Source organism: Neodiprion fabricii, chromosome 1, assembly GCF_021155785.1.
Source record: "Neodiprion fabricii isolate iyNeoFabr1 chromosome 1, iyNeoFabr1.1, whole genome shotgun sequence".
Taxonomy (NCBI): Eukaryota; Metazoa; Arthropoda; class Insecta; order Hymenoptera; family Diprionidae; genus Neodiprion; species Neodiprion fabricii.
Window position 1 is genome coordinate 29,430,439 of NC_060239.1, and position 13,319 is coordinate 29,443,757.

The window sequence follows — 13,319 nt, forward strand, 5'->3', positions numbered from 1 at the left end:
GGTACAAATAAAATGAGAAGAAAGAGGTAGAAGAATAAAATAAATGTCAATATAAAAACAACAAACACTGCGTAAAAAGAATACTTACGCACCTATAAAATATCACTCAGTCACGTACTGTATCTTTCACACGGAGTTAAAAATGGATCACCCGATTTCCCAGATGATGACCGAGTACAACCGCATATTTTTACGCGGGAGCGAAACGTAAAGACGCTTTGAGAAAAAAACATACTGGAAAAAAATTATCAACAGAGTTTCGTCAAAGCCGGTGGCGCAATTTTGAGGGAATACAGAAAAACAGCCGAGAAATGAATTGTTGAACGTGTAAGCTACACCACCACCACCACCACCACCACCTTCAACTAACGGAGTAATTTTATCGTAATCATTTTCATCCACCCCAACAGAAAATATAATCTACTCGCATAATTTGCCCGCTTGTTCTCCTACGCCACTAATTCTTCACCGCTTCTTGCAGACTTCTGTCATTCAGCTGTACTTGTTCTCGCAAACTTAGTCACCCACCATCATCTCTCAATTTTCTATACAAAATCTCGATTGTTAGTCTTTTCTATTACGTGTATCGCACCCCAATTTTCACGTGGGTTTATAGCCGAGAAATTGCTTTCGTTATTCTACGAGAAAGGAATATGAACATAACGTGGTAAAACTTGATACGCACGAAATGGAGATTGGCAGAAAATAGATAGGAAGAAAAAAAAAAAATAGTAAAATAAATATTAAACACATCGCTGAAGCGGAAAATTTTAGTGTTAATTTAGTCATAGGAGGAATTTCAGCTGTCGGAACAAAAATTATCACTGCAACAGCAAAGATTTTACAAGCATATAACCAATTCAAATTTCAACGTGGCAAATCCCTTTAAAGCTAATTAAACACGCAAGAATCTAGCTTTCGCGACAAATTTCTTGCAGTGACTGTATAAAAACTAAAATTTGCTGATCCAGAAAATGATGTTTCCCATTCGCCTTTGAAAAACAACGTTGTTATACTAAATTCGAAAAACTATAACTTTTGTTATCGGATATTTGTATTCAATCTCTTCGAAAAATTGCTCGATAATGTTTTTTTTTTTTTTTTTTTTTGTAAGAAAATTTCATCGATTGTATTTTTTTCATAATCAGTGTTGTTCGCATTTTGAATTTTTTTTTTTTCTCCGTGCCAAGGAAAAACTTTTTTCAATTCATTTCGATTTGACTTTCGCGTAAAACTTTCCCGTTATTCGCTAACAATCGGACAGATACTCGGCTAATTTTTGTAATACGTACATAACGCCCGATATGAAACGTTACAGAAGTCGGTAAAATAACAGGGAATTAGATGAGGCAGCGAACCGAAATGACAAAGGTGTCGCTAATGACGGCAATCATTCACGCCCGCGTGATAATAAACACGACGTCTATAAAATATAACGTAACGATAGTTAATTACATTAAACTTGGATGTAAAATCGAGACACTCTGCAAGCCTCGTGAATTACCTACCGTATGATTTCACGCCACGTGGACGTTAAGATTCGCGTTTATGCTTCGCTCAACCCGAAGGCATTCGCCTTGACACTGCGAAGGAGCACAAACCGAGACGTGGCAAGGTGGTTTATTAACTTGTTCGTTTACCTTGGTTGTGAAAATCTTGAACAAATTTTGAAAGGAGGAGGCAAAGCGTGGAACGAAAAAAATTCAACTCAATTGTAAGGAAAATAAATAAATTTTCAGGTAAGAGAAACACACTTCTTGAAATTGAACTTCAACCTATAGCATAATTACGAAAAAGTATCTAAACGCAATTTCAACCGTGAAATCCGATGGTCGAAACTTTTATAAATCGTGACGACAGCAGAAGTTCTTCGTAAATTATACATAAGACATAGTATATCCATTTTATATATATGTATACATATATATATATATATATATATACCGGCACATATTAACTATAGGTACGGGCAACGTGTTGGAAATTCAAATTGTCGTAATATGTAATATGTAATATGTACGTATGAATGTATAATAGGTACTGTGGACGGTGTATCGAAGCATTAATTTCCGCGCAAGGAATTTTGTTTTGAAACCGCCCGCTTCGGCGGTTATTCCTAACTTTCTCCCATTCGTCATTTCAAATGAGTATAAAGGTTAAGTAACAGGTTAAATAACATTAACCAAGGCACCTGTGCGTTCGAATTAATATACCTAGAATGACCGAGGATAAAAATTGGTCCGTTAAAATTGTACGCATAACAAAATGAAGTAAAAAATTCCATCTAATTTCTAGATTTTCCAGGACCTGGGACCTAGGACTTTTTCCCTGACATTATCCCAGTTCTAGTAACTGACTAAAACCTAAATCGTTCAGCTTATTAACTCTATATTTGGTTAAAATTTAATTAGAATTGAAGAAAAATATAAATGTACAAAATGGTCAACTTGAGCAAATTTGTTTAGTAAACTTGTTACCTCAAAAAATGATTTCCAATTTTCATAACAGAAACCTGATATTTTCTGTTTTTTTCCACGACCAAATTAAATTCCCTAACATTTCCAGACTCTCCAGACTTTCCAGATCTGTGAACACCGTGATTACTACTACAGCGAGGATATTTGAGAAGTCTCGGTTACATGTGTAATAAATTTTCGACGAGGAGATAATTTTCTTTTCTTTTCCGCGGTTCCCCGCGCAGCTCTTACCGTTCGCGCAATAAGTACTCGTAATTCTATGGTAACCGAAGCGTAACATGTTGGGATAGGATATCTAATCACATTGTATCATCACCGCTTCCTGTCTGGGATTGTGGGCGATGATTGTTTGAACGGTACGCGAGCGGATTACGTGCCCTTAGGGTCGGTTCGCGGATGTAAATAGATCGGTTAAGCGGAATCGTGAAGCGATTATTTTCCGCTCCTAAGAAGACTCGTACAAAAAGAGAGAGTAAAATTCGAGTGGGTGAAAAATAACGATCACACGTTTCGTACACTCTGTACGAGTAGAGACGATTACCGGCAAAAAGTCGGACGTACCCGAGACTTACGTATTAGTTGATAAAAATTCGACTTACCGTGGTATCTGGGACGAGAGCTTAATTAAAAGCTCTACCTGGTGGGTTGACTTCCTTTCCTGAAACAAAAAAATTAAACGCGAACGTTATTAGAAACGAAACGCGCAATTTCAGGGGTTCGGAAGAGAGAAAAAAAAAAAAAAAACAAATCCTATTTCGCGGCAAGGTAAATGCAAAAAGTGGCACTTTTTAACGAGCCAAACTTCGATGCCTCGGAACCTAATTTCGCAATCGCAAAGACGTGTAAATCAGCCCCGCGAAGGTAATTCAGGGTGAAATTTTCGAGTTCGGTTGCGGAAAAGCGGCCTGAATGTTACGGAATAAGCCGTAATCTACTTTCAGGGTTTACCGCATCTTATTTCTTTTTCCTTCCCCGGACCTCTCGCTCAGCCTTCAATTTTTATTCCACCTTTATCCTTTGGGTAACGAATCTGCGTAAGGGCGGCCATGCATCCGCAGGTTTTACTCCTCACGGTTCGGATTCGACGAAATTATATAAATTTTAACCCACGAATACAGTGGCCGACAAATCGGTCGACTAATTTTCAGCACATTTGCTTCAAAAATTCACCAAGTGCGACTACATGGTGTTTCAATTAAAAAAAACCGCAACAAATTCAAGGACGTTTTCAGGACCACTGGACACGATGGACTAACGATAAGCGGCTCACTCAGCTTGCGATTGCGGATATCGAACAGAAGTACACGGAACTTCATAAAAAGTATGAAAGTAACTCCTAGTGCCATGATAAGTTCGCGGAACGATCCGCGCAGATTAATCGGAAATCCCTTTCTCGGCAAGGAAAACTTTCGAAATCCTTACTCGCCCCTCGACTATATAAGCCGATCTCGGAGGCTTCGAGCGAGAATCGCTTCGTGCGGAGAGTTTAATAATACGGAAAAAGTTACATCCGATATTCAATGACAAAGTGCAAGACTAGAGAAATGTTATTAAAATATTTCTGCTGGTTCGAAATGAAGCAGCTCGAGTCGAGTAATAAATAGACGTACCCGTTTTTATCACCTTAGTTCCAGTTGTCGCCATACTCGTGAACCCGAATGGAAGGTTACGGCCGCAAACGGTCCGAGACTACTTTATTCTATACCTGCGCGAACACCAATCTTTAAACAAAAGTGTACATCGAGCATCGAAAACTTATTGTGGGAAAATGGCACACAGTCGGATTTTAGCGAGGCGCCACACATCAAGCGAAAACTAATTTCTTACTGTTTCAAACTCGTTTCAATGAGTTTAAAACGATCCCCAAGTGGTCAAAAATGATTTCCATATAGTTTGAAAATGATTACAAAACGATCCCTGAGTGATTGAAAATGGTTTCCAGTTTTAAAATGATGGCAAACTGTTTCAAACGATTTCAAAATTATTTCAAGCGGTTACAACCGATTTCACGTGATATCTGACCGATAAAAGCCGTTCGGATTTCAATAACGAATCGAAGTAATCGTTGATGCTTACAACGAACCTTTGCAACGGCTTGTGTCGAAAATCTAGCGTGCGTATAAGATTTCGTGGGTGCGTTTGAAAGCGAGTTTTAGGTATTCGTGCTTACAAAGTTGACGTATCGTCGTCGGAGCGATCGTTCGATGATATAGTCCGGAACTGAGCGACGACTGCGATTGTCTTTTCAATATCGAAGTACGAAACGGAGACAAGGCCGTTCCGCGGCGGCGTTCTCCATGTCGGCAAAGCCGCGCTTGATGACCGTTTGTGGCCCTCGAGGTGCCCGATGCGGTCTCTTATCCAAAGGATCGGCCAATCAAAAAAAACCGTGACCAGGGCCAACGCCGATTGGCCAACGACGGCCACCGCGAGCTCGGCTATTCGCCGTGGCGACAAGTCGCCCTGGTTACCGTTCGCATCAACAATAAACCCCCAGGTCGATATCGCCAACTTATACCTTTGTACCCTTCGACCTGCCGTTCCACGACCGACTCGCGGTCGCCAACCGGCGGCGCCTTCCGCGAGTCGAGAATCTTCGAGAGAGACGGGGAGGCCCGCTTTTCGCGGAACAATCCGCTTTTTCACCCCTTCCTAGGGTGAACGGGGATCGGCGCCTAACTCGAAGTTGGGCCGGGACGGACTTTCAAATTGGTTATCGACTCTTAACGGTTATTGATTGCTGCGGGGAGGTTCGCTTCTTCTAATTCGTGACCCCGGGTGGATAGGTACCTACGCAACGCGGTTCGATGTGCTCCGATTTGTTATATATATATATATGCGACGGCGGAAGGGTTTTCTTTTTTCTTTCTCGTTCCTCTTCGTCGTCTAATTCCTTTTCCTCGCCACTCAACGTCGATCCTCTTCTCAGCTATCGTCGAGTCTTTAAACGTGCAACACTTGCGCGGGAAGTTCTCTTTTTTTCTCACGTAGAGTGGCTCAATAATCGTTTAGCAAGATTTTGTTTTTTTTTTTCTTTCGGTTTCTTCTTCCTGTCAAATTAAGTAACCTCTTTTATCGAAATCCATTGCGGAAAGGATTACTCCAATGGAATAAGCTGTTCACCTGTGGCTGTATACGGTGAGAATATCACCTGCACTCTACACCCGGTGCAAACACTCTCGCAAAGACCTCACCTTTGTCGGATCAATTATTTTTTTGCTCGCCGCAATACGAGAACCAATTCCATGGTCAACAGGTTTATTACCTACGAAACTTCGATATCGACAGATTCCCAACTTTTTTTGGATGTACGCGATACATACTTATTTGCGCTAGACCAAAACTCGATTCATTTCGTAACACGATTTTTTTAAAAACGTTGATTAAAACACCATTGATTTCAAAAAAATATCCATAATATACTCGTTGTACCAACGTACAAATTTTTTTATTACACAATTCAAAGAACACCCTTGGAATAAAAAAAAAACCGAACAATAAATGGCAAAAGACGATCGTCGTTTTGTAGGAAGGAACTCTGCTGCAGATCATAATATCCGTCTGAAGGAAGGTTTCGCGGAAAATATGAATGATCAAAACATGGGTACACGCATACGTTTCAGTCCCATATAAAATATATATATATTGTAAAAACGGGACAAAGATACTCTACCCATTCCTCCGGGATAACACACAGAATCACCGATACAAGAATCTGTCAGAGCCACAAACGTGGGTCTCTGGCGAGGGGAACGATGGGACAGTCGTCCGACATTGAACAGACACTGAAAAACGTTTATGGGGGTGGTGAGGGAAAGAAAGGAAAAAAACAGCATTCAAGACGATCTCATGCTAAATAGCCAGGTTCGAGAAAGACGTGGAATAAAAGACAAAAAAAAACAGCTAACGATAAGAGGTCAATATGTACCTACGATTTTTGTGAAGATGGTTGAATAAATGATATATTTAAGAGTAACGATTGAGAATAGATATAATCTTTCTGGAAAAGGAAGAAGAAAAAAAAAGAAGAAAAAACCCCCCGTTCGAAAAATCAGCTCTACGACAATTTTAACCGGAGTAAGTATACCGACCAAAGACTTCCTTTCTCTACCGAAAAATTTGTTTTCCTTCCATGCTTTTAGCAATTTGAAAAGCTAGAGAGGGTTTTTTTCGAGAAAAGACGAACTACTCTCCGAGATGCAGGCGGAGCAAAGTGCATCATGTTTAATGGGTGAATAATACTTGGGCAAGGGAGCGAATATGGAATTGGCGCCGCGGCGGCACTTCGCCGTTGTTCGTGGGAAAATCCGCGTTCGCGATCAAGCGACTAAAATTTTTCTCACCCGTAACAGGAAGCGTAGTTGGCGAGAGTCCACGGGCACCATTACATTCGTGACTTGAACAGAAATGCAAATGGCCTCAGGATCTACATTCGAATTAAAGCGTTAGTTCCGCACGGTTGCAAAATTTCGTTTTACTCGCAAAAATTTGAAAATGTCGTTTTGTTTTTTTGCTCTTCGTTTTAATGTATGACTCGACACCGATCACCCACGTGAAATCTATACATGTTTAACCGTGTATGTATATAACGTGACAAAAATTTACAAGCGAAGAAGAATACGCCGCGTTCATACATCGCGAGAAAGTTTACATGGTCTATTTTTTCACAGCCAAGTTGAAAGGCGTAAATAACTGTATGGAAAAATAAAAATACAAGCGGTGTTCGTAGGGATGATTATTAAATTAGCAAAGTCGATGTTTAAGCAGGCGGGCATTATAATCCACCCCGTTTTCTTGCAGCGCGCGAAGTTCATTAGACCTTGTACACCACGCGCCACGTTCACACGGACGAATTGCGTGTTCGATTCATGTGCAGCGTTGCATATTATATGGAGTAGTATATTACACGGAGCGCGAAACTGAGCCTCGTCGGCGAAAGTTCAAGTTAGTGAAACAAAAGTAAAATATAAGAGAAACGTAACCGATAGTTTGACGAAAAATTACCCAGCTCCTCGAACGCAACGTAGCACATTAATCTTTTGAGTGACACATTGTTGTGCTGAGTCAACTTTTGTAACGATATAATGTTAATGGAAATGGGCAAGCTTTTGAGTTGGAAGCTAAAGGCGAAACAAATAACTGAAAAGTGAGAGAAAATGTATAAAATGTAATTTGTATTTTTTAAATTCATGTATAATTCGATTTTTATCGCCAATTACTTCCCATTTTTTCACCACAAGCTTACCCAATTTAATCTTGGTTTCAAAATTTTCGTTTTTTTTTTTTTACAAAGAATTTATGAGTAAAATTTGAAAACAATCAATTAAGGATGTTCGTTAAAAAATTGGGTTTTCGCGTTTTGGAAAGAGTAAAAATCAAACTCCTGGTACAAAAAAATCTAAAACTCGGTGAAAGATGTTTTTTTGCACACTACACCGTGCTTGAAGATTGACAAAAAAAAAAAAAAAAAAAACCACCGACGGTGAGGGTCAGACGTAGGTCATCGTTTTGGTGTAAAATGCCTCGTATATATGCAGACTAGCATTCCTCTCGCAGAAATTATTTACTGTGCAGCTGAATATCAATACATTACGATGTATAATAATAATATTATATATTACGTCCAAGCATTGATGATAATGAATACGTTTCCATTCCGATACTCGCATTGAAATTATTTCCATTACACTCACATTGGGATATTACGGCGATGCAGGGATTACCCAAAGACATCGCTGTAAGCTCGAATGATATGAAATCACTGATTGTGTAAGCCTTGGAATTTATACTGACCAAATACGGCGAAAATCTGAATTCATAATACTGCGGCGAGTATATTTAAAGTCTGTCTGTACAACTATCTTAACCGAGCGTGCTTCGGTTACTTACAACGTTTCTTTATCATCGTTAGATTACTCGCTTCGACGTAAAGTTCAAAGGTGACGAGAGTCGACCAAAGACGACTGCGGTGATGAAAATCAATGAAAAGGCTGAAACGAGTGAAAAATTTTTCGCCCGTTAATTGCCTCGCTAATTATTTCAGTTAACGTAAAAATTTCGAGTTTCCGCAGGCGCGTTGCCAAATTAATTTCATTCAACAACTCGAGCTTTTTTGCTCATATGCACAGGGTGCCACATATCGTAAGTAAATAACTGAAAATACAACGCAAAAAGTTAATTCATACGCACGTACGTCCTCGCAGAATATATTCCATTGTTCACGGAAAAATTTTAAAACTTTCGCCAGGTTGTCCAAACAAATTTCAACATCATCATGTAACGCGAATCGAAAATACACACAGGAAAGCAGAACGCGTTAAAATGAGGAACCTTTAAGACGAGTGAATGGGGAATCGCTTCCGATTACAGGCTATGAAAAAGAGTCTCGCTATCATGATGTTCGACGGTTCTTCGTGCCATGTTCCATGGCGGCGAGGTTAGTTCGATCTATAATTACGCCAGAGAGTCCGCCATCGGTGGTTCGTACATAAAGCCTCTTCGACTCTCTCTCCTTCTCTCTCTCTCTCTCTTTTTGCCCCGCCATCCGCCGCCCACGCCAGGCAAACTCGAAGGAATGGCAAACTACTGTGGGACATCGCATCTGCCAAAGCATATTTGATATCCAGAGCTTATGCAGCGATCGCTCTCTCCCTCCCTCTCTCTCTCTCTCTCTCTCTCCATCTCTCCGTTCCGTCCCAACCCCTTTTTCCAGTATAGAGATGAGGAGATAAAAGAGAAAGAGAGAGAGCGAAGCAGAGATTTTGAACTGCATGCAAAGAAGCTTAGCTTACCTATTCGTTTGCATATCCATTCGATGCCTGCCTGTATATATGTATATATATATGTGTATATATATATATATATACCTAAAGCGACTTGGCTCGCGTCTTTGGGGAATTCAACCGAGTTTGGGATTAGTTTATTTGGAAGAGAGCCAAGGTAACAGGATCAAAACTATACTATACTAATACGGGTACATATAATGTATTATATCTACAACCCTGCAACTCGTACCGATTTAACTTCACTGTAAAATTTCAATAATTTTGTTTATGATAATAATTCCTAATTATTATTATTCATTAAATCATCCAATCACGAGGATCAGAACGCAGAGGAATAATATTATAACGTGGCCTGATTTAGAATCAATCGAATTAGTGGAATTGTACGTGAAAATAATAATTTCGGAATAAACCAATTTCTGTTAATTTTTGCTCTATATTTTAACCGTCAACGAGTATTTCTTCCCTCTGATCACGTAAGGCACACGGTGATTCCCTTATAGATACGAATGTTACGTATGACATAGGGTAGAACGTGAGGAAATCTTTCTTCAACTGTACCTGTAACAACGAAATAGGTAAAAAAATGAGCGTTGCCGATCAGTGGCGTCGATATTCATCGATTGTTCGATTAGTTGCAATTCAAAATCGTCTCTAAGCGAGAAATGGCGTGATCGGGATAGAATCGATGCGAGAAAAATACATCAATGTATGTTGGCAGGTCACCCCATAAAAAAAGGAAGCGAGTCAGACGTTTGTAGTAAATTCTTCAGAAACTACAAACGAAGAAAAATCATACTACAATCAACTACAAGCGATACTGAAGCGCTTAGGACGTTTGTAGTAAATTTGGCAGGAACTACAAACGAAAAAATCAGTACTACAAACAACTTATAATTTTTTTTTGGGGCACTACTACAAACGAAATCATTGTTACTACAAACAACTACCTACAAAAACCTACAAGAATCAACAAATAATAGTTGGGTTTTTCTAATCGGATGCTAGGTTCACATAGGTGACGTCGTGCCATGCATGTCGACACGATCGGGGCGTTAAAAGATTTGACAAAAGGACAGATAGCGTGAAAAGCATCCTATCGATTTTTTTCGCATAACGATGCGCATGATTCACCCATCTGTCTTATTTATATAACTGAATATAAACTGCATGTGCGTACATATACGTATAACAGGAGGATGATAGGGCGTGCAAAAGCCGCTAATCATGTACGATAACAAGCGTAATGAATGTAACGAGGCGATGACGGAATGATCGTAACGAAAAAAAGGTACAAGTATATCTACCATGACCTAGTTTTTTTTATTTTATTTATTTTTTTTTTTTTTAATTATTTTAATTTTGTTTATTTTTTTCACTTTTTCTTTGCGCGCGTTTATACAAGTACGAGAGAGAAAAAAATGGCGAGCAGGCGACTGCAGCGAATAAAAATCGAATGAGATATACATACGTTCGGAAATCATCGCATCGTGATGTATCCGTAGAATAATACGATATGTATGAATAACAATGTCTGGACGAGGAAAGTAAATGGTGTTAATCAATTTTTTAAGTCACAGCTAATCGTGGAGGAGCTCGAGACAAGCAGAGCTAGGATATCAAGGGTGCTGGATTCACTATTTTCGATTTGCAATTTCCAGATCGCGTCACGTGATATTTTACTTACTCCTTCGGGACCTCCGTCACGTACCTACATAAACCATATTTGCATTACGACGACAACGCGAGAATCCGGAGCCGTTGTTGAGACGAAGAAATTGGCCTCGGGTAATTACAAACACGCGCGATGAACGATTTTTATGTACGTAAAATTTGTAATTTTTTTTTTTTTTGTTTTTCATTCGTTTTTCTAAATCCTTTAAGGTATAACAACTTTTGTATCTTACTTCGGTGAAAATCAACGAAGTATTTTTGCAGGTAGCCAAATAAAAAATGATAACAATTTTTATTACCCCACCTCTCACTTAAATAAATTCAGAAATTCTCACAAGACTTGAGAAGAATTTCAAGGAGTGTCAATCTAGCTTTTTTCCTACAAGTAGGTATAGGCAATATACACAAGAAACATCCATACACTAGAGTAGTAATTTCGGTGTGGGATTTTGTGTGTACACCCGTGGTATAAGAAAAGCTGTTATATATAATGTATATTTCGTCGGAAACGAGAAACCGTCGGAGGTTTTATACCCTCGATATGTATCTATCTATGTATGTATGTATGTATGTATGTATATAGGTGTGTGTGTACACATATATATATATATATATATTAGCTTATGTATAAAAGGTAATATAATAATAGAGACTCTCATCATTCTTGCAAACTCTTTCCTTCCGCGACGAGAGGCGTAGGTATACATACATATACATACATATACATACATACATACATATATATATATAAAACATAAGAAAAAGTCTAGGAACGGTGGGAGAAAAACTCTCGCGACTATTAGGACAGACGTTTATCTTTTTCACCAACAAACCGTATCCGAACCTTCTAGCTTGTCCGCGACACAGATAATAATACATATATGTGTGTATATATATATGTTTTCTTTCTTTTTTCGTTTTTTTTTTTTTGTTGTTCTAGCTTCATCCGATCCCTTGGATCTATATCAGAGCGTCGCGGTGACGATGGTCACCCTGCAAAGCGACCACGTGTATGCATGCGTGCATACAACATGCAAGGATAGTGCCGATACGCCACGTCTTTCTCCACGTCATATACCCCGATTTTCCACCCTCTCGTCTCATACGTCGCGCTCACTCTTTTTCCACAAGTCTTTTTCCAACTCCGCATACGGTCAGCGTTTGATGCAATATTGAATGAACCGCGTGCATGCGGCTTCCAACCGAGGTAACGTCGCAACCGTTATTTTATAAAACGGATGGGTGTGTGTATGTGACACGTATACACGGTCGAGGACACGTTTTTAGACTCTGTATGTGGGTACGTAATATACATACTGCAAATGATCGTGAGGAAGGAACGAGCGGAACTTGACGAACTAACTGCAAGTTCTTATGCGCCGCTAAGGGATGATGCACACCACTTTTAATAATGCATGCGTTTCATTCTCTTCGCGGTGGTATAACCAATGAAAGACAACCCCGCCTAGACGCGATCCGTGGTTTGCCGTTCCACCCTTCGATAATAATAGAAGATCTACCCTCGATTCTCAGCTAGCTATAGTCGAATAACAACCTTAGCGGCGCCGCGACGAGAATGGATTATTGTACATCAGTCGAGAGAAGACTTCGTCGCCGGACAACAACAACAACAACAATAATAATAATGATGTTAATGATAATAACAATACTAGTTAACAGTGCCGGCAGCAAAGTAACGAAAATAGTTAACGTGTATATGTGAGAGGGAAAAAAATGCGCGGTCACCGTCAATTAATATGAATAATTGCAAGCTTGATATAATTTCACTTCAACATTCGTCAATTATTATTATTTTACAGTGACATGGACTGGGTAACGAAAATAATCGGAGAAAAGAGTGCTGACGATATGCCGAACTAGGGTAAAAATTCGAAAAGTTATAATTATGTAGTTATCTAATGATCAGAGAGTGAGAGTCTAATGGCTGTTCTTTCTCGAAATTATGATTAGTCTGAAAACGATTTTATTTTCCCCGTTTAAAAATGTTCATTCGCGTTGAAATACATTAAACGTATTTTTTTATTACATCTGTAACTACTGTAATTAGTTTGAAAAATAAAATGACGGTTGACTTTGTTTCCGTGTAAAAATTATAGTTCTTTCGCAAGCGAAAAGAAGAGGAAAAAAAAATTAAAAGTAACAAAATTATGTCGGCGACATAAATTGATTAGAGAATGTCTGATAAGTCGATTTCAACTTGATATAAATGCACCGTGATTTTTCATGCCCTTGGTTATGGAAAAATATTTCCTTCGTGTTTTTCTATCCCTCGAGAGATCAATTCGGAAGTGCGATGGTCCATCCCGTATACGAGTCACGTAGCAAATAATGAAGCGAATGAGAGAGAGGGGAGATAAATAGA

The 13,319-nt window shown here is 39.1% G+C and overlaps 1 protein-coding gene across 4 annotated transcripts in view; it reads right to left on the reverse strand.

Annotated features, from left to right (window-relative positions):
• The window catches only part of LOC124187987 (heterogeneous nuclear ribonucleoprotein K homolog), a 102,758-nt gene that overhangs the window by 75,091 nt on the left and 14,348 nt on the right, over window positions 1–13,319 (reverse strand). For 2 of the 4 annotated variants that reach the window (XM_046580215.1, XM_046580213.1), the window contains exon 2: window positions 3,077–3,135. The gene's annotated coding sequence lies outside the window, so the exon portion shown is untranslated. Of the gene's footprint in view, window positions 1–3,076; window positions 3,136–4,647; window positions 4,809–13,319 lie in introns of those variants that run through there. The other 2 variants (XM_046580216.1, XM_046580214.1) reach the window with 2 other exon arrangements.